Raw genomic sequence first — 19,635 nt, 5'->3', positions numbered from 1 at the left:
GTTTTCCTCTAAATCCCGCTGATCTTTGATATAACCTGAAAAACATGATCATGAGTTAGTTTGTATTCTGTCCTTCTCATATAGACTCGTTATAGAAGACCTCGAGGTGGTCCTGCATGAGCACTGTTATGGCATATTCCATGACGAGTAACGGCACCGTTTTCCCTCATAAATATCCACCTCTCCATTCGTTATGAAACAATAGAACCTCGGAACAGTGAACTTCGAGCTCTGCCCTCTAGCATGTAATTGTCACTAATGGTCGCACATCAGAATCCACGTGCTGATCCAACATATAATATCACTGCCTTACCAACAATGCTCATTGTACTGAAATAGAGGCAACTCAGAATATTTGTCCCAAAATGCGCAAATCTTCGGTCATGTCTTTGCATGTAGGCCTAAACCCTACTTTCCCCACAACTATTTCACCAGCTATCCTGGCACACGGGTTTCCATATTTCTGCAGCTTTCGTTCAATTGTCCATGAGTAGGACCGGAAACCCTTACTGCAAGGATAATCGTCCCAATGCAGTTGATGTGCAATCTGTCTCCGTTGGAAATGTCCTAGCTTCTGTGGAGGAGACTCCAAAGATCCAAACCTCTGTAGTTCTCTCTCCTGCACTATCTGTTGAGCCACATGCTAAACTGTGTTATGTTCATATTCCGAGCGTCTGGGGCATTTGGCATGGTTACAGATCCTGAGATAATCAACCTTGAGGTCTGGTCCCCTATTATATCACCTAACAACCTAAACTCACTTTGCAGGACATGGTCACACTCTCTGCCCGTAGCATTGATACCCCCGGGAACCACGACCTCATGCTGCTCGCCCACTCCCGTTCCCACTTAAGAATGCTATGGACATTATCCAAGATTTATCCAACACTGGTAAGCCTGGAGGTTTATGATCTTCGAATATCGTTTTCGTTCACAGAACCTGCCTGTCCCTATAAACATTGAATCCCCTGTCATTACTATCTGTCTGTTTCCATTCTGTTCTGTGTCAGACAGTCAGACCCGGTGGCTTTGTTTTGCTAGGGCGTCACTCCTCACAGTATCTGAAGTGAGATACTTGTTATTGAGGGGAAGTTTCCCATGGGTTCTCTGTTCTGGTTGCTGATCCTATTTTCATCCCATGACGGTCACACACTTCTTCATCCCCTGCGCCGCAGGTGTGTTGTCCTTCACTGCTTTCAGTTGATCTCTGTAAATCTCTGCCAAAGTTAATGACCACATTCTTTTCTACCTGAATGCCCTATCGATCACCCTGCAGCTGTTTCCTGGTCTGCTCTGTTGACTTGAACACTGTCCTTCTGCTTCAGGGAACAGGTCTCTCGCTTATTCTTAGGTCACAGCAGAGTCGCAACCCTGCCCAACAATGTGCTCAGGAACTTCTTGAACGCCTACTTCACATTCACCTCTGCCACCGCACGTCCATACTCGGTACTAACCAGTATCTCTGAATAGACCTTTGAAATTACCTCCTCTAAAGTACATGAACTCTGATGATACGCATTTCAACGCTGCCAAATTGATACTGACTCACAGTTCTACCTATGCCCCTCATAATCTCATGAATCTTTCTCAAATATCCACTCAGTTTTCGCGGTACCAAACATAGCAACTGATTTTATCCAAATTCCCCGACAGCACATGCCTTCTAATTCAGGCATCATCTGCTTCATTATGAGATCCTCCACATGCTTGCTGAGATGGAGCGACCAGACCTAAATGCAATACTCCACTGCCGCCTCACTGGAGCTTCATAAAGATACATCATAAACTCCCAATCTCTGGATGGTCAGTTCTTTCACTAACAATGGCAAATACCCCCCATGCCTTCTTTACTACCCTGTCTACATGTGTAGACATTTTCATGGCAGTATGAACTTCGATACCAATATCGGTCTTCGCGTAAACATTGTTAAGTGTCTCGACACGAACATTATGCTGCCTCTTTGGATTTCGTGACAGAAAGTGCAAAAGTTCATAATTGAACTGATTGAATTCCGTCCTGACGAAGGGCCTCGGCCCGAGACACCCACTATTGTTTTCCACAGATGGTGCTATAGATGCTGCTGCCCGGCTGAGTTGCTCCAGCATTCAGTGTGTGCTGAGTGTGAAATGTTGCACCTTCTTTAGGAGAGTGCAAGGAGACGATACACTATTAAGGGCAAGTTCATTGCAGAAGTTGCCGGGGGCCCTTGCAGAGATATTTAAATCATCCTTAGCGACAAGAGAGATGCCCGCGGATTGGAGGATAACCAATATTGTTCCACAATCTAAGAAATAATCTAAACATAAACCAGAAAGTTAGAGGTCTGTTATCAGTTGTCGGAAAGTTATTGGAAGGTATTCTGAGGGACTGGATATATGAGTATTTAAACAGGCATGGACTTTGTTCGTGGTAGGTAATGTATAACCATGTATAAGCAGTCCATGTCTATCCAAATTCTGACTAGGGATCAGTGCTAGGTCCGTTGTTATTTGTCATCTATATCAATGATCTAGATGATAATGTGGCCACAGCGAGGAAGGTTATCATAGCTCGCAAAGGGAACTGGATCATCTGGGAAAAAATGGGCTGAAAGTGGCAGATGGAATGTAATGCAGACACGTGCGAAGTGTTGCACTTTGGTAGCACCATCCAAGGAAGGTCTTTTAAAGTGAACGGTCGAGTACTGAGGAGTGTGGTAGGACAAATTGATCTGGGTATACGGATCCATAATTCGTCGAAAGTGGCGGCAAAGTAGTTAGGATCGTAAATATAGTTTTTTTTTGCAAATTCGGTTTCATAAATCAATGTATTGATTTGTGCAATGTAAGAAAAAATCCTGGAAGGTATCACCTGCACTCACTTCAAATGATCACTTCATCACCATAATGCGGTGAGCTAGACTGCAGCACCGTGACGTTGCAATATAACGACCCAACATTTCAGTTCTAGGCCCAGAATTACAGACACAATCATGTCGCCAATCTTCTTCATCGCGCAGTTAATCATCTCTCATAGAAAGGGCAACCTTCGTGGAACTATAGTATTGGCTTTCCTCGGTGCAAACAATTTACTCTGTGTATTTACTGCTTACGTTACTGGAAGCTCCAAAATTCATTAACGCTAATTTGTTCGAATTAAATTCCATCTGCTAGTGCTCCAAATTTACAACGTATCCAGGGGGAATTCTATGCAATACTCCACTGAGTTTCAGATTGAAGTCCATTCGTGAATTTGCAATTTATTATGTTAATTAAAAATCTGGGATTGAACGCAGAGCAGAATTTTCGATATTGATTGTCAAGATCAGACGCCAAACATTGATCAGTAGGGCGACCCGTTAGCTACCTATTGCTGATAGGGAAACGATCTCTCAGTTTGTCCGCTCAGTTTCTATAGATAGCTGTCTGTGATTTTCGATGCTTCTTCACGGAAGAAAATGTATAACAGTGAATAAACTGTAATTTAATCCGCGATTTATGCCGAGTGTGATTGCTAGGTCCTTGTCTCCCCGTCTCCCCGTCTGCGTGTCTCCCCATCCTCTCGCGGCCGTGGTCGATCCACTCCACAGACCTTGTTTCATCCTTGTCAACAGACCATATAATAACAATCTATTGTGTGTAAACATCAAAGTTGAAACTTTCCTTCCTGAGGCGCAACAATCAGGCTTCCAGAGAAATGGGTGGTAAGCGATAAATACAGTGAACAGAAACTCGGTCTATCTCAGTTCCTTCCGTATCCACCTGACACAGAATGCAAGAAACTGTGATACCTCATAAAGGAATAGGATTAGTGAATACATGCGAAACACGGAAATCACGATGAATCGCCAGTCCTGAAACCGAGTTTCGATCTGAAATGCCGACATTCATTTTCCCCTCTACGGATGCTGCCCTATCCGAGTCCTCGACGTGATTGTGTACTGCTGTGGGAAACTTGACCTTGGCTGGGGTATTGCGTCGGACAGCAGGCCTAGTACTGCACGGAGTGCAAGCAAGATACCAGGCGGTAACCTCCATTTACACCGGAGAAGCGAGTGTACCTCTGAGTGAAGACAAGGTACCAGGCGGTAACCTTCATTTACACCGGAGAAGCGAGTGTACCTCTGAGTGAAGACAAGATACCAGGCGGTAACCTCCATTTACACCGGAGAAGCGAGTGTACCTCTGAGTGAAGACAAGGTACCAGGCGGTAACCTCCATTTACACCGGAGAGGCGAGTGTACCTCTGAGTGAAGACAAGGTACCAGGCGGTAACCTCCATTTACACCGGAGAAGCGAGTGTACCTCTGAGTGAAGACAAGGTACCAGGCGGTAACCTCCATTTACACCGGAGAAGCGAGTGTACCTCTGAGTGAAGACAAGGTACAAGGCGGTAACCTCCATTTACACCGGAGAAGCGAGTGTACCTCTGAGTGAAGACAAGGTACCAGGCGGTAACCTCCATTTACACCGGAGAAGCGAGTGAACCTGTGGGTGAAGACAAGATACCAGGCGGTAACCTCCATTTACACCGGAGAGGCGAGTGTACCTCTGAGTGAAGACAAGGTACCAGGCGGTAACCTCCATTTACACCGGAGAGGCGAGTGTACCTCTGAGTGAAGACAAGGTACCAGGCGGTAACCTCCATTTACACCGGAGAAGCGAGTGTACCTCTGAGTGAAGACAAGGTACCAGGCGGTAACCTCCATTTACACCGGAGAAGCGAGTGTACCTCTGAGTGAAGACAAGGTACCAGGCGGTAACCTCCATTTACACCGGAGAAGCCAAGTGTACCTCTGAGTGAAGACAAGGTACCAGGCGGTAACCTCCATTTACACCGGAGAAGCCGAGTGTACCTCTGAGTGAAGACAAGGTACCAGGCGGTAACCTCCATTTACACCGGAGAAGCGAGTGTACCTCTGAGTGAAGACAAGGTACCAGGCGGTAACCTCCATTTACACCGGAGAAGCCGAGTGAACCTCTGAGTGAAGACAAGGTTCAAAATAGATTTTACAAACAAGACATAAAGCATTGAGCGGGTGTAAAGGACGATATAGTGGTGGAGGGCTAATGGTCGGAGAGTTAGAGATTCACGGCCTTTAAAACGTCAAAGAATCAGTGTTTGTCATTTGGAAGGCACTAACTAATAACGTAGATTCACCAGGAGTCTTTGAAGGCAGCTACATACGCAGATCATGTTGCGATTAGATGGAGCTTTGGAACCGGGGCAGGGAGCAGAGATATCCAGTCTGCTCAGAGAGTTGTCAGCGCATAGAAGATGGGGCAAATGACCACAATTCAGTCGCGATCAGTGATTGGTCACTTCCCAAAACCTGACCCTTTCTCTTTTTAGTCTCCTTTCTCCATTCATAATCAGCACAATTTCACTTTATCCTCTTGGTAATAGCGGATTAGTTTATTGGAGATTTCTACTGCCGACAGGAGACCCGTGAAATGTCGTACGAGAGGCATCGTCTCAAGCATTGACATTTATCCAGTCCGGAGGGGGTGAGCGGTCAGTTAGATAACTGTGTGTGTGTGTGTGTGTGTGTGTGTGTGTGTTGTTAGTAATCTGCGTTGCTGCAGATGTGGAAGTTGATAGTGGAAGAGTGGGGTCTGTGGTGGCTGATCGAAAGGGTTTACTTAGTGCCAGGGATCTGATGGTGTCTATGGGAGCGGCTTATGTGTAGTTATGGGGCCAGAGAATCGTTAGGCCTTGTTTCGCTGGAGGTGCAGGTGTGGTGTTGGTGCGGAAGTATGGGGACGGTTTCAGGTCCGGTGGGTGAGATACAGGCTGAGTGTGTGGGCGAATGTGGTGTACGAGAGTGGTGTGTGGTCAATGTCAGACGCCTCGGAACTCTGGGGTCTTTTCAGGAGGCATGGGCGCTGTGTGAACTGCTGTGGAGGAGGGTACTCAGAGAGAATATGCGAGGCATGTCGTCATTGGAAAAGTTGAGACCTGGGGGTCAGTGAGAAATAATCGGCAGGTTGAGTGGCCAATACTCTGACAAACTGCTGTGATGGTGTGTGATTACTGAGGACGTGGAAATGTGACGTCATTAGGGGCTCTTGGATGTGCTGTGGTGCTGTTTGTAATGTGGAAACAGTGTAGCTTCAATAGCAATTAGTGGGGTGTCGCGTCATTCTGGACGTGCCGATGTGGCATCAGCAGGAACTATAGGGGACGTGTCGGAAGGTGGAGGAATTCTGTTGTCAGAGATAACATATGGGAAGTTGTGTGACCACTCGAGGTTGTGGGGTCATTGGGAATTGTGCTTATGAGTGGGGTCAGAGGAACTGCTGAGAGAGGTGGTCAATGGGGGGATTACGCAATCAGGGTTAATGGGACGCCGAGGCTGCAGGGGTGCATGCTGTTGGATCTGATGATATCACTGGGAGAAGCTGACAGAGATGATCAGATTCATTGCCATATGTTGATCGGGAAGAAGTAGATTTAGGAGGAGGATTCGATGATGTAGTGTGTGGTCTTTGGGTATGTGTAAAACGTGTGGGATTCATAATTTCAATGCGAAGGCACTGTGATGACGGAATGGACTCACTGGGATTTGTGTGGGAGGGTTCGGCACAGCAGGACGGGCTGCTGGGAAGACGCGTGGTTATTGAGAGCTGGCGGAGAAAGGGTGTGTTCAATTACAGAGCATGGTGAGGAGGAATAGTCAGTGGTGGAGAATTGTGGAGAGACCGGTTTCAATGGGTACAGCTGATGCTGAATCGTTAGGTAATTTGATGAGGCTAATGGAGGAGCTAATCTGTCTCTGGAGGCCTATGTGATGCCGAAGGTGGGGTCGGTCTGTGTGGCCACTTGGAACCATGTGCAGTCAGTTGGAGAGTGCGGTGCAAGAGGTCTGTTTTATTATTGGGAGTCAAAATATAACATGACGCTGTCATCAGCGCTGAATTTCATCTGTCATATTCCCCATTAGTCCGACAACCTACCTAAATATCACAGTTATGCTCCTCCAAACTTTTCCCGCTCCATCTACTTTGACTCTACCCTGCAAATTTTCATAAAACCCTGGCAAATTCCTTCACAGTTTTTCATCTTCCACGGATAATCTAACCCTCACTCCAATCTTTCCATATCACTGAAAGGTATTGTTCTTGGCATTCAATCACAAACAAGCGAAAATGTGCAGATGCTGGAAATCTGAGCAGCACACACAAAATGCTGAAGGAACTCAGCAGGCCAGGCAGCATCTCTGGAAACATGTACAGTCGACGCTTCGGCAGGACTTAAACCTCGGCTGTACTCTTTTCCGTAGAATCTCTTAGCATTCAAATTAGATGTTTCTCCTTTCATTGGCAAGAGAAATATTAGCATTAATATTAAAGCTTAACGCTGATTTATTTTGCAAAAGCGAAGTTAAACGGGACACGTAGCTGTACTAAAGACCATGACCAATACGGAAACCAGTCATCTTCATATCAGTAAGTGACGGATGACTGCCGCCTTCCGGAATAGTTAGATTGCCGCTTGTTCTATTCGTTCAATGAGCTGACAGGTCCGTCTCATTTGTTTTCATATCCCTCCTCAGACCGGCCAAGCCTGCAATTGTACCAGAAGTGGATCAGCTGCACGAACTTCCTTCTGAAACTTTCATATCGTCCTATTCACGAAATAAGGTGGAAATGCTTTTTACGTCATTTATTTAGCACACATGCACAACCAAGCAAAGGTTCTGGAAATATGAATCCAATGAAACAATATCCCCTGCCCACTTGGTCTGGAAAGTTAGTTCCACGACGACAGGGGATAGGGCAGGAACTGGATACTGATAGTGGATGATCAGCCATGATCACAGTGAATGGCGGTGCTGGCTCGAGGGGCCGAATGGCCTACCCCTGCACCTATTGTCTATTGTCTATTGACAGGTACATTTCATTTGGGACTTTGGGAAATCTCAGCTGTGCAAACCTACAGGCCGGTCTGCTCCGGTCCAACAACAACAACGACTTTCACTGCCAACTGATGTTTACAAGTGAACCTTTCACTTCATTTACCATTGGGATTTGATATCGTTGCCGCCTGTGTCGGCGATCCGCACCAAGTAAAGAGAGGAAATGGATTGAGGGGTTGAACAATGGCATTGTAGAACAAGGCACCGGAAACATAACTGCAGGAGAGCGACTGACTCCGGAAAATCTGGATTTAATTTGTTTCATCTGTCTTCAGTGCCGCAGGAGTTCCATTGGTAATAATGACTGTTATACATTCTCCAGGTTTGCTCAACTTCTGTCCGTTTTAATCTGCGAAAACTGTGTAATGGAATTGGTTTACATGTATTGGCAACACACTAACACTCCCTAATTCCAAATACTACCCTGCGGATAAAACTATTGAGGGGGTCTCCATTACCACTGACGGATCTTTTGCTCAAATTGTTGTATTTTTAATCAGGATTCTTCGCTGACTGACGTTTAGCGCCATCGATCACTTTGCAGCTCTGTAGCAGATTGCGCCCGGATCATCTTACCGGGTGATCTTTGAAGTAGAATTATCAAGCGTGCAGGGGGGATACCCAGGAACTTTCAGTAGCTTCAGAATTTCAAATCTGTCTCCCTCATCAATATAAAAGTGAGACACGGCTTTGTCGGTTGGAGACGGTATTCTCACTGTTAGAAACAAATACCAAATTCATCTATCTGCATTTTAAAGCAATAGTCAAACACTGATTTCAGCTAACAGCAGAAGTGAATTCTGGAATTTGCTGCATATCAGGTTTTAAACATTTTAAACGGAACTGAACGTACAACAAATCTGCCCTTTCTGTGACATTTTTTTTTACAAAAGACCAATATGAAATAAAGCGATACAACATATGGAGGATGCAGACACAAGGGAATCTGCGGATGATGGAATTTCAAGCAACACACACAAAAATTGCTGGTGAACGCAGCAGCCCAGGCAACATCTATAGGAGGAGGTACAGTCGACGTTTCGGGCCGAGACCCTTCGTCAGGACTAACTGACAGAAGAGATAGTAAGAAATTATCCATTAGGCCACACGGTCGTGTTATGTGAGAAAGGCCGAGGGGAAAAACAGGAAACTGCTGCAAAGAGTTTAGAACATATAACATAGAATAGTACAGCACAGTACAGGCCCTTCGGCCTACAATGTTGTGCCGACCCTCAAACCCTGCCTCCCATATAAGCCCCCATCTTCAATTCCTCCATATACCTGTCTAGTAGTCTCTTAAACTTCACTAGTGTATCTGCCTCAACCACTGACTCAGGCAGTGCATTCCACGCACCAACCACCCTCTGAGTTAAAAACCTTCCGCTAATATCCCCCTTGAACTTCCCACCCCTTATGTTAAAGCCATGTCCTCTTGTATTGAGCAGTGGTGCCCTGGGGAAGAGGCGCTGGCTATCCACTCTATCTATTCCTCTTATTATCTTGTACACCTCTATCATGTCTCCTCTCATCCTCCTTCTCTCCAAAGAGTAAAGCCCTAGCTCCCTTAATCTCTGATCATAATGCATACTTTCTAAACCAGGCAGCATCCTGGTAAATCTCCTTTGTACCCTTTCCAATGCTTCCACATCCTTCCTATAGTGAGGTGACCAGAACTGGACACAGTACTCCAAGTGTGGCCTAACCAGAGTTTTATAGAGCTGCATCATTACATCGACACCCTTAAACTCTGTCCCTCGACTTATGAAAGTTAACACCCCATAAGCTTTCTTAACTAGCCTACCCAACTGTAAAACAACTTTTAGCGATCTGTGGACATGTACCCCGAGATCCCTCTGCTCCTACGCACTACCAAGTATCCTGCCACTTCCTTTGTACTCTGCCTTGGAGTTTGTCCTTCCAAAGTGTACCACCTCACACTTCTTCGTGTTGAACTCCATCTGCCACTTCTCAGCCCACTCCTGCATCCTATCAATGTCTCTCTGCAATCTTTGACAATCCTCTACACTATCTACAACACAACCAACCTTTGTGTCATCTGCAAACTTGCCAAACCACCCCCCCCCGTCTACCCCCACATCCAGGTCGTTAATAAAAATCACGAAAAGTAGAGGTCCCAGAACAGATCCTTGTGGGACACCACTAGTCACAATCCTCCAATCTGAATGTACTCCCTCCACCACCACCCTCTGCCTTCTGCAGGCAAGCCAATTCTGAATCCACCTGGCCAAACTTCTCTAGATCCCATGCCTTCTGACTTTCCGAATAAGCCCACCGTGTGGAACCTTGTCAAATGCCTTACTAAAATCCATATAGATCACATCCACTGCACTACGTATAGAATTTTTTCCTGCCAGAGATAAAACTACTCTTATGCAGTGATTTCATCCCAGGTGAACATTCGACCATTGTTGTTAATATCCCTCTATTCATTCCTGCTTTGGGATGTTCTTTTAAATTCAATATTCTCTTTCTGTCACTCAGAAAGGAAATCTAAAAGGCACACACCACTATCCTTTGCGGCTGCGTTATATTATGGGATTGGAATAAGTGAAAATGGTCCACCACATTAAATACGTTATTGATAGAGTGAACTCGAATTGTTTTTAGGTATTTCAGCCGTTGGTTTGGTATTCCCGAACCGAGCAGCCATGTGTATGTTTCGGGTAAGCGTTAGGATGTTCGGGTCTGCGGCTGCGCACAGCCGGGCGTGCCGTCAGCGCGTCATAAAGTGGTAGTTATCGCGTTATTGCATTTGCCCAAAACAGGAAAAATCGTCATTCTGAACCAGATGGCAAATTCCTATAATATCTGTTTACTTGAAATCAAGCAACATGATAACAAAGCTATTGAAATTTTATTTAATACAACATTAGTTTATTTCATTTTACAACTCAAAACATTCAGAGTTTCTCCGAGTTACAGAGCACGGAATCGATACTTATGCCGCAGCACGTCCATAGCGTTTAAAGTGCCTGAATTAGTTATTTCCATGTTTCCTGTGGTTCGTACAAATCTCTTTAAACTGTCCTTATCCACGTCCATGAATTCTGGTAAGCACGGCGAGCAAAGTTAATTGACATAGAATCTGAACACAAATGTTTTGACGATAAGCAGAGTCTGTAAGTGCTCTGAAGAAATTCAGAACTTAGAAACAAGAGAGCAGAGTAGACGAGGTGGCCGAGAGGTTAAGGCGATGGACTGCTAATCCATTGTGCTCTGCACGGCTGGGTTCGAATCCCATCCTCGTCGCGACATGTTTATCTGGGAGACTCTTTGTTGAATCTGTCACTTTAAAACATCCAAGCTCCAACTTCTGTCACAGGGACGCCAGACGGTTTGTCATATAAGTCATGAAAAACAACATTCATCATTAGTTTATCGCCAAATTTGTCCTCAATGCCACAAGATATACTGTAGGAGCAGGATTAGGCTATTCGTCTCATCGGTGTTTCTCCGCTATTCCATCACGGCTGAGGACTTACCTTGAGTATTGTCAACAGTTTTGGGTCCCCCATCTCAGAAAACTTTGGAGAGAGTCTAGAGGAAGTTCACAAGAATAATTCCAGGAATGGAAGGGTTATCATACGAGAAACATTTGATGGCTCTGGGTTTGTACTCGCTGGAATTCAGAAGGATGAGAGGAGGATCTCATTGAAACTATTTGAATGTTGAAAGGACTAGACAGAGTAGATGTGGAAAGGGTGATTTCCATGATGGGAGAATCTAGGACAAGAGTGCACAGCGTAAAGATAAAGGGGCTCCCTTTCAAAACAGAGATGCATAGAGATTTCTTCACCCAAAGGGTGGTGAATTTGTGGTATATATTGCCACATCCAACTGTGGAGGCCAGGTCGATGGGTGTACTTAAGGCAGAGATTGGTAGGTTTCTGATTGGACATGGCATCAAAGGATACGGGGAGAAGGATGGGGACTGGAGTTCATGAGGAGAGAAGAAAAAGTATCAGCCATGATTGAATGGTGGAGCAGAGTCGATAGGCCAGATCGCCTAATTCTGCTCCTATGTCTTATAGTCCTGTGGTCATACATATTATCAGTCTCAACCCGTTTCCCTTGCCTTCTCCTCGTCACATTTGACAACCTTATTACCTGTCCACCTCCTCAACTGCCACTTTAAGTATGCCCAATTACTTGTCATTCATGGCTACTCGTGGCAATAAATTCCACAAACCCATAACTTCAAGCTACAGAATCTGCTTCTCTAAAGGGACGTCCTTATCTGAGGTTGTGCCTTCTGGCCCTCGACTCTAGCACTACATCAAAATCCTCTCCAGGTCCATTCTAACTCGACCTGTCAATATTCGATAGATTTCAATGAGATCCCCGACTCATTCTTCCAAATTCCAGCGACCAAAGCCCACGGTACTAAAATATTCCTCGTACATAACTCTTTTATTCCGGGCATCATTCTCGTGACAGCCCTCTGGACTCTGTCCAATGCCGGCACATCCGTTTTAGATAAGGGATCCAAACCGTTCACCTATTCCAACTGCGGCCCCACCGAAACCTTATAAAGGCTCAGCATTACATATCCGTTTTTATTTTCTAGTTCTCTCAAAATAAATGCTGACACTGCATTTACCTTTCTTATATCTGTCTCAAACTGGCAATTAACCTCTAGAGAATCCCGCACTAGGCCTCTGAACTCCTGTTACACCTCTTCTTTTCTGATTTGTCCCGATCAGAAAATAGTCTTTACCTTTATTGCTCCTAACAGAGCGTATTTCCATACAATTCCCTGCAGTACAGCCCATCTGCCACTTCATTGCCTACTCTCTTCACCTGTCCAAGGTCTTCTGCAAACTTTCTGCTTCCTCAAGACCATGTACCCTACAATCTATGTTTGGGCAACACACATAAAAGTTGCTGGTGAACGCAGCAGGCCAGGCAGCATCTCTAGGAAGAGGTGCAGTCAACGTTTCAGGCCGAGACCCTTCGTCAGGACTAACTGAAGGAAGAGCGAGTAAGGGATTTGAAAGTTGGAGGGGGAGGGGGAGATCCAAAATGATAGGAGAAGACAGGAGGGGGAGGGATGGAACCAAGAGCTGGACAGGTGATAGGCAAAAGGGATACGAGAGGATCATGGGACAGGAGGTCCGGGAAGAAAGACAAGGGGGGGGGGGGGATCCCTTTTGCCTATCACCTATCCAGCTCTTGGCTCCATTCCTCCCCCTCCTGTCTTCTCCTATCATTTTGGATCTCCCCCTCCCCCTCCAACTTCAAATCCCTTAATCAGTCTTCCTTCAGTTAGTCCTGACGAAGGGTCTCGGCCTGAAACATCGACTGCACCTCTTCCTAGAGATGCTGCCTGGCCTGCTGCATTCACCAGCAACTTTTATGTGTGTTGCTTGAATTTCCAGCATCTGCAGAATTCCTGTTGTTTGCGTTTTTAAAATCTACGTTTGGATTGTCCGCAAATTTGGCCGCAAAAGCACCAGTTTCATCAACCGGATTCATTGACATATGATGCCCTAATTCTGACTAGTCCCCTTTATTCTCACTGTCTGCCTCCACCCAGTCAGCCATTCATCTATCTATGGCGGTATCTTTACTGTATTATGAGGAACGTTTATCTTTTTTAGCAGACTCCTGTGCTTCACTTTGTCAACGACCTTCTGAAAATCCAAGTAAACAACATTCAGTGACTCTCCTTTGTTTATTCTGCTCCAATTTATCTCTCAGTATGTTTCGTTCCGCGCTCCACAGACCCTCGATGGACAAGGGAGGGAACTGCTGCAGGCAGGCACAAGAGAGGGCGCGCTGAGGTCAGAGTTCAGCTGCGGAAAATGCCTGAGAGGTCAAACGCCCTACTCTGAATTCAATAAACCAGCAGCCAGACCTGAGAATTAAGTGACCCAGTGAATTTAATGTCCCTAGTCTTTCCATCACTTACTGAAGAGATGTATCTATCAGTTAAATATGATGGATGCAAATTCATCCGCGGGAAATGGCCGTGATGTCATATGATTGGTGCTGTGATTTGGTTACTTACTGTTTCCAGTAAGAACGGTCATCTGAAGGGGAAGGGCGCGTCTATGTTGCTGTCGCATTTGACCGGTAGTTATCTCTGGGAAGTGTAATCTCGGCACAGCTGCTACTTTGCCGATTGCTGTAATGGTGCAACTGAGTGCAACTGTTGAAGACAGTTTTATTATCGGGCTGACTCTGAGACCAGTGCGGCTCCAGGCAGCTGGGCCAAAGTTAAAACCAGGAGAGGGAAAATGTCTCGGATTCAAAAGGAAAAAAAAATGAAAAATGTGTAATAGTTCATGATATTTCACAGCGTCCTTCCTTCTGCTGCCTCTGAGTAATACCTCCACAGCGGTCTTCGTCCTGAGCTGTGACTGGAGTTTATAGTGTGACAACAAACTGGTCCCAAGCTGAAGAATAAATCGAAGCGCCGACACCAACCGAATCGAACCAACTGCAGGTTGCGATTCCTCTCTGCAGTAGACCAATTTTTCTAGAGAAAACGTGGCCACTGCTATGGTGCTCTGAATTAATAATTTTTGACTCGGAACACATGTTACAAAGACTCATTGATGTAAAATGAGTATTTGCGTGTTTGAAGAAAAGCGTGATGAAACAGGGTGTAGCATAAAGGGTGAAGTTCAGGTTATGAGTGTGTTATCATCTGAAGGTGTGTTCAAGGTGTGTTTACCTACTGTTACGGTTCATAAAATTTTAACGAGTTTATTCGCTGAAGCAGGTCTAAGGCCGCTGATACCACAGAACACATTGACAAATGAAAGATCCAGCTAATTTTATGTTCAGGAGTTTTCTATCGACCTCTGACGCAGAACGGTAAGCGTATGTATAAAATAAATTAGACATCAGGGAAATTCACAAGCGAGAATGGTCGTAATTTGATATGATTGCTGCTGGGATATGGTAACGTGTTTCCAGTGTGTGAGTAGTAAAGTGAAGGAGAAGGGGGTTCTTAATCTGCTGTCGACTTTGACCCGTAGCTATCTGGGAGAGATGGTAATTTCGGCATGTTTCTCCCCAACTGGCCCATTATTCCAACAGACCACCATCAGACAACTGCTAAAGCTGGCTGTATAAACGGGCTAACTTTAAGATCAGCGCAAGTCTACGCGATGGGAAAGCAGTTAAGTCTGGAGAAAGGAAGGATCCAGTGTTCATAAAAATATATATATTCCAAAGGCAAAATATATGATCACACCTAACAGAGTTCTTCCGTCTGCGGTGCCTGTGCAGTAAACACGCAGCGGTCTTTGCCCTGAGCTGTCACTGGAGTTTATAGTCTGGCAATAAACTGGGCCCAGGGTGAATAATAAATCAAAGCGCCGACACCAACCGAATGGAACCAGGATGTGGGTTGTGATCGCTCTCTGGAGCAGATCAAATTTTCCAGTGGAAGTTACTCATTGCAATTGTGCACTGTCGTAGTAGCTCGGGTTGGAACCGTATGTTAGAAATGCGCATTCAAGCGATACAAATGCTTTAACATGAGCGTTGTGGAACAGGATGTGGCGTTACGTGCTGAAAAGTGTGCTGTTTAGGTTTATGAGAGTGTTATCAACTGACCCTTGCTCAGGGTGTGTTCCCTCACAGTTAGGGCACATAAAATTCAGCTCAAACACGAGGAATTCTGCAGATGCTGGAAATTCAAGCAACACACATCGAAGTTTCTGCTGAACGCAGCAGGCCAGGCAGCATCTCTCGGAAGAGGTACAGTCGACGTTTCAGGCCGGGACCCTTCGTCAGGACTAACTGAAGAAGGAGCTAGTAAGAGATTTAAAAGTGGGAGGGGGAGGGGGAGATCCAAAAAGATCCAAAATAAAATTCAGCTGCTTCGATAGGATGGGACCAGACTCAGGAGTTGAGCACGAGGTAAGAACAGAGACTATACGGGGAAAAGTCACGGTGTTTCAATGCGCCCATTCGTCGCGGCAATGCGTCTAGTGTTACTACCAGATCAATACGGTCTCTAAAATCGCACGGGGTGTTGGATCTGTTTTTTTCTGTATGCGTATTTTTTTTTTTAGCAATAACGGGGTACAGCAGGCAACGGTATTTAATACAAACTTTCTCCAAGTAAATTCACTGGCTGTTGACAAAAACATACCAAAGTGCAGACACAGTGGGCGCTTTATTATGTTCGTTCTGTACCTAATGAAGTGGAAACTGAGTGTATGTTCCGGACCTTCTGCTACTGTTGCTCGTCCAGTTCAATGCTCGGTATGTTACCCGTTCAGTGATGCTGCACTGCACACTACTTTTATAACGTGTGCATATTTGATTTGCTGCCGGTTTCCTATCAGACTGAATCAGTCTGGCTAATCCCCTTGATCTCTCTCATTAGAGCGGGTTCTCGCCCAGATAACTGCCTGTTTCCGCCTGGCCGGTCTCCCTGATCTCTCTCATTAGGGCGATGTTCTCGCACACTTGATTTGTTGTTTTTTTTTTGGCTTTTGTTTTTTGCACGATTCTCTGTAAACGGAACAATTTGTGCGTGAATGTCCCAGGAGCTGAATAGTTTCTGAGATATTGGCACCAACAATCCTCCCACGGTCAAAGACACTTCGATCACTTTTGTTCCCCATCTTGAAGTTTCCCCTGAACACCCTTCATACGTATTGACCATGCCTGAATGTTTTTACGTTTTGAGCTGCTGCTACATGATTCACTGGATCGCATTGACGAGCTGGTATACATATCCACCGAATAGAGTGGCTAATGGTTGTATTTCCTATTCAGACGGCCCTCCCCTATCTCTAATATGAGCATTTATGAGATCTGGACCTAATTATTCCCGATGCCCCTCTTTTCAAAAACATAGCCAATTAACGGTCCAATTCTGTGCGAGGCGTCGCGGCATAAAACCATAAAATATAGGACCAGAAGTAGGTCATTCGGCCCCTCGATTCTGCTCCGCCATTCAATCGTGCGCTTCTCCACTTCATCCACTCACGCCCACTCCCTCGCTTTCACCCCAAAACCTTTAATGCCCTGGCTAATCAGGAACCTGTCTATCTCTGTCTTAAATACACCCAGTGACTTGGCCTCCACAGCCGCTTGTGGATTTCCACAGATTTACCACCCTCCGATTAAAGTAATTTCTCTGCATCTCAGTTCTAAAAGGACGTCCTTTAATCCTGAAGTCATGCCCTCTTGTCCTAGCATCCCCAACAATTGGGAAATAACTTTGTCATCTCTAAACTTTTCAGTCCTTTTAACATTTGGAATGTTTCTATGAGATCCCCCCTCATTCTCCTGAACCCCAGGGAATACAGCCCAAGAGCTGCCAGACGTTCCTCCTACAGTAACCCTCTCATTCCTCGAATCATTCTACTGAATCTTTTCTGAACCCTGTTCAATGTCAGTATATCCTCTCCATAATAAGAAGCCCAAAATTGCACAATATGCCAAGAGTGGTCTTACGATTGCCTTATAGAGCCTCAACATCACATCCCTGCTCTTATAGAAACCATAGAAACTGCAGCATAGAAACAGGCCTTTTGGCCCTTCTTGGCTGTGCCTAGTCATTTTCTGCCTATATTCTACACCTCTAGAAATGAATGCCAACATTGCATTCGCCTTCTTCACAACCGACTCAACCTGCAGGTTAACCTTTCGGGTATCTTGCACAAGGACTCCCAAGTTCTTGGCATCTCTGCATTTTAATGCTTTCCCCATCTAAATAACAGTCTGCCCGTTTATTTCTTCCACCAAAGTACATGATCATACACCTTCCAACATTGTATTTCATTTGCCAATTCTTTGCCTATTCCCCTAAACTATCTAAGTCTCTCTGCATGCTCTCTGTTTCCTCAACACTGCCCATTCCTCCATCTATCTTTGTACCATCGGCAAATTTAGCCACAAATGACAATAAAAGAGGACTGCGTGTCCTCATAATCTAATCTAATCTAAATCCCTTAATACCATAGTCGAAATCATTGACATACATCGTAAAAAGTAACGGTCCCAGCACCGACCCTGTGAACTCCACTGGTAACCGGCAGCCAGCCAGAAATGGATACCTTTATTCCCACTCTTTGTTTTCTGCCGACCAGCCAATGCTCCATCCATACTAGTAACTTCCCTGTAATTCCATGGGCTCTTACCTTGCTAAGCAGCCTCATGTGCGGCACCTTGTCATAGGCCTTCTGAAAATCCAAGTACACCATTTCTACTGCCTCTCCTTTCTATATCCTGCTTGTAATTTCTTCAAAGAATTGCAGTGGGCTTGTCAGGCAGGATCTTCCTTTCAGGTAACCATGCTGGAAACCATGCCTGTCTTGTCATGTGCCTCCAGTACGCCGTAATCTCATCCCTAACAATCGATTCTAACAACTTCCCAACCACTGATATCAGGCTAACAGGTCTACAGTTTCCTTTTCTGCTGCCTCCCACCCTTGTTAAGTAGCGGAGTAGCATTTGCAATTTTCCAGTCATCCGGTACAATGCCAGAATCTATCGATTCTTGACAGATCATCGTTAACGCCACCGCAATCGCTGGAGCTACTTTCTTCAGAACCCGTGGGTGCATTCCATCAGGTCCAGGAGATTTATCCACTCGCAGACCATTAAGCCTCCTGAGTACTGTCTCAGTCGTAAATTTCGCTGCACGAACCTCACTTCCCTGACACTTTTGAATGTCCGGTGTGTTGCTGACGTCCCGGTGAATTAATCTGAGCTCATTAATCCGGTCAAAACCGAATACAGTAAATGCTGGGAGAGCGGGGGCGGGGTGGGGGGAGTTGTGGAGAAGCGTGTCGACTGACAAACCCATCTTTTTGTTTATGATTATCAAGTGGAAGTAATATTTACTCCGGAGTGTACATTTACCCACAAAAACAATTACGGACTCAAAGAGATCCGAATCGGGAGACCCAGTACAAGGTAGGTTACTGAGAAATATATATTTCAGTCACAAAACCAGAAATTTGAGAATATTGGAAATCAAGAGCAACACACACAAAACTGAGCAGGTCAAGCAGCATCTCGGGAGATGAATAGGAAATCGACGTCCACATGAAACGTCTCGGATCTGAAACGTCGACCGTAATATTCCTCTCCATAGAAGCTGCCTTATCCGCTCAAATCTTCCAGAAGTTTGTGTGTGCTGCTCTCTAACTTTCGGTGAAGGTATTCCTATGAAATACAGTCATCTCACAGTTGCACGCAACTGTTCAATAAACTTCAGATATTGCCGTATTGTTGTCCGGATAACTAAGAAATCACGTGGCCTTAGATGTATTATTTCTCTGTTCGGTTGTCTATGATGAGAGTCTCCCTTCATTGTCTGCGAGCTGCAAGGAGAGTTATTCACACTACGCAACACCACCACAACCATAACAAGTCCGCACGGTCCCCCTATCCCTAGACCGCGTGTCGTCCCGATCCCCAGGTCAGTGATTTTATCAAGGTCTGGTGACTGCCATTCGGCAGTCAGAGTGTCATCTCGGGTGCAGACGCAATGAAGCGAGATAAGGGACGTATCGAAGTTATGCTCCATGCTGTCAGTTTCATACTCTATCTAATAAAACATTGAAGATTGTCGCATTAGGGAAATCGAATGGTATTCCAATAGTCTTGCTTAATTTTGCAGGATTTTTTTTTACAGTCAATTGAGGAAATTCTTATCCATTAAATAATTAAAATAAATCTTCGGTGAGGGAAATGTGAAACGTAAACAGAGTATACTGGAAGTTTTCAGCAGATTGGG

This window comes from Mobula birostris, chromosome 13 (assembly GCF_030028105.1).
Source record: "Mobula birostris isolate sMobBir1 chromosome 13, sMobBir1.hap1, whole genome shotgun sequence".
Taxonomy (NCBI): Eukaryota; Metazoa; Chordata; class Chondrichthyes; order Myliobatiformes; family Myliobatidae; genus Mobula; species Mobula birostris.
Note: the sequence above shows the minus strand (reverse complement) of the source record.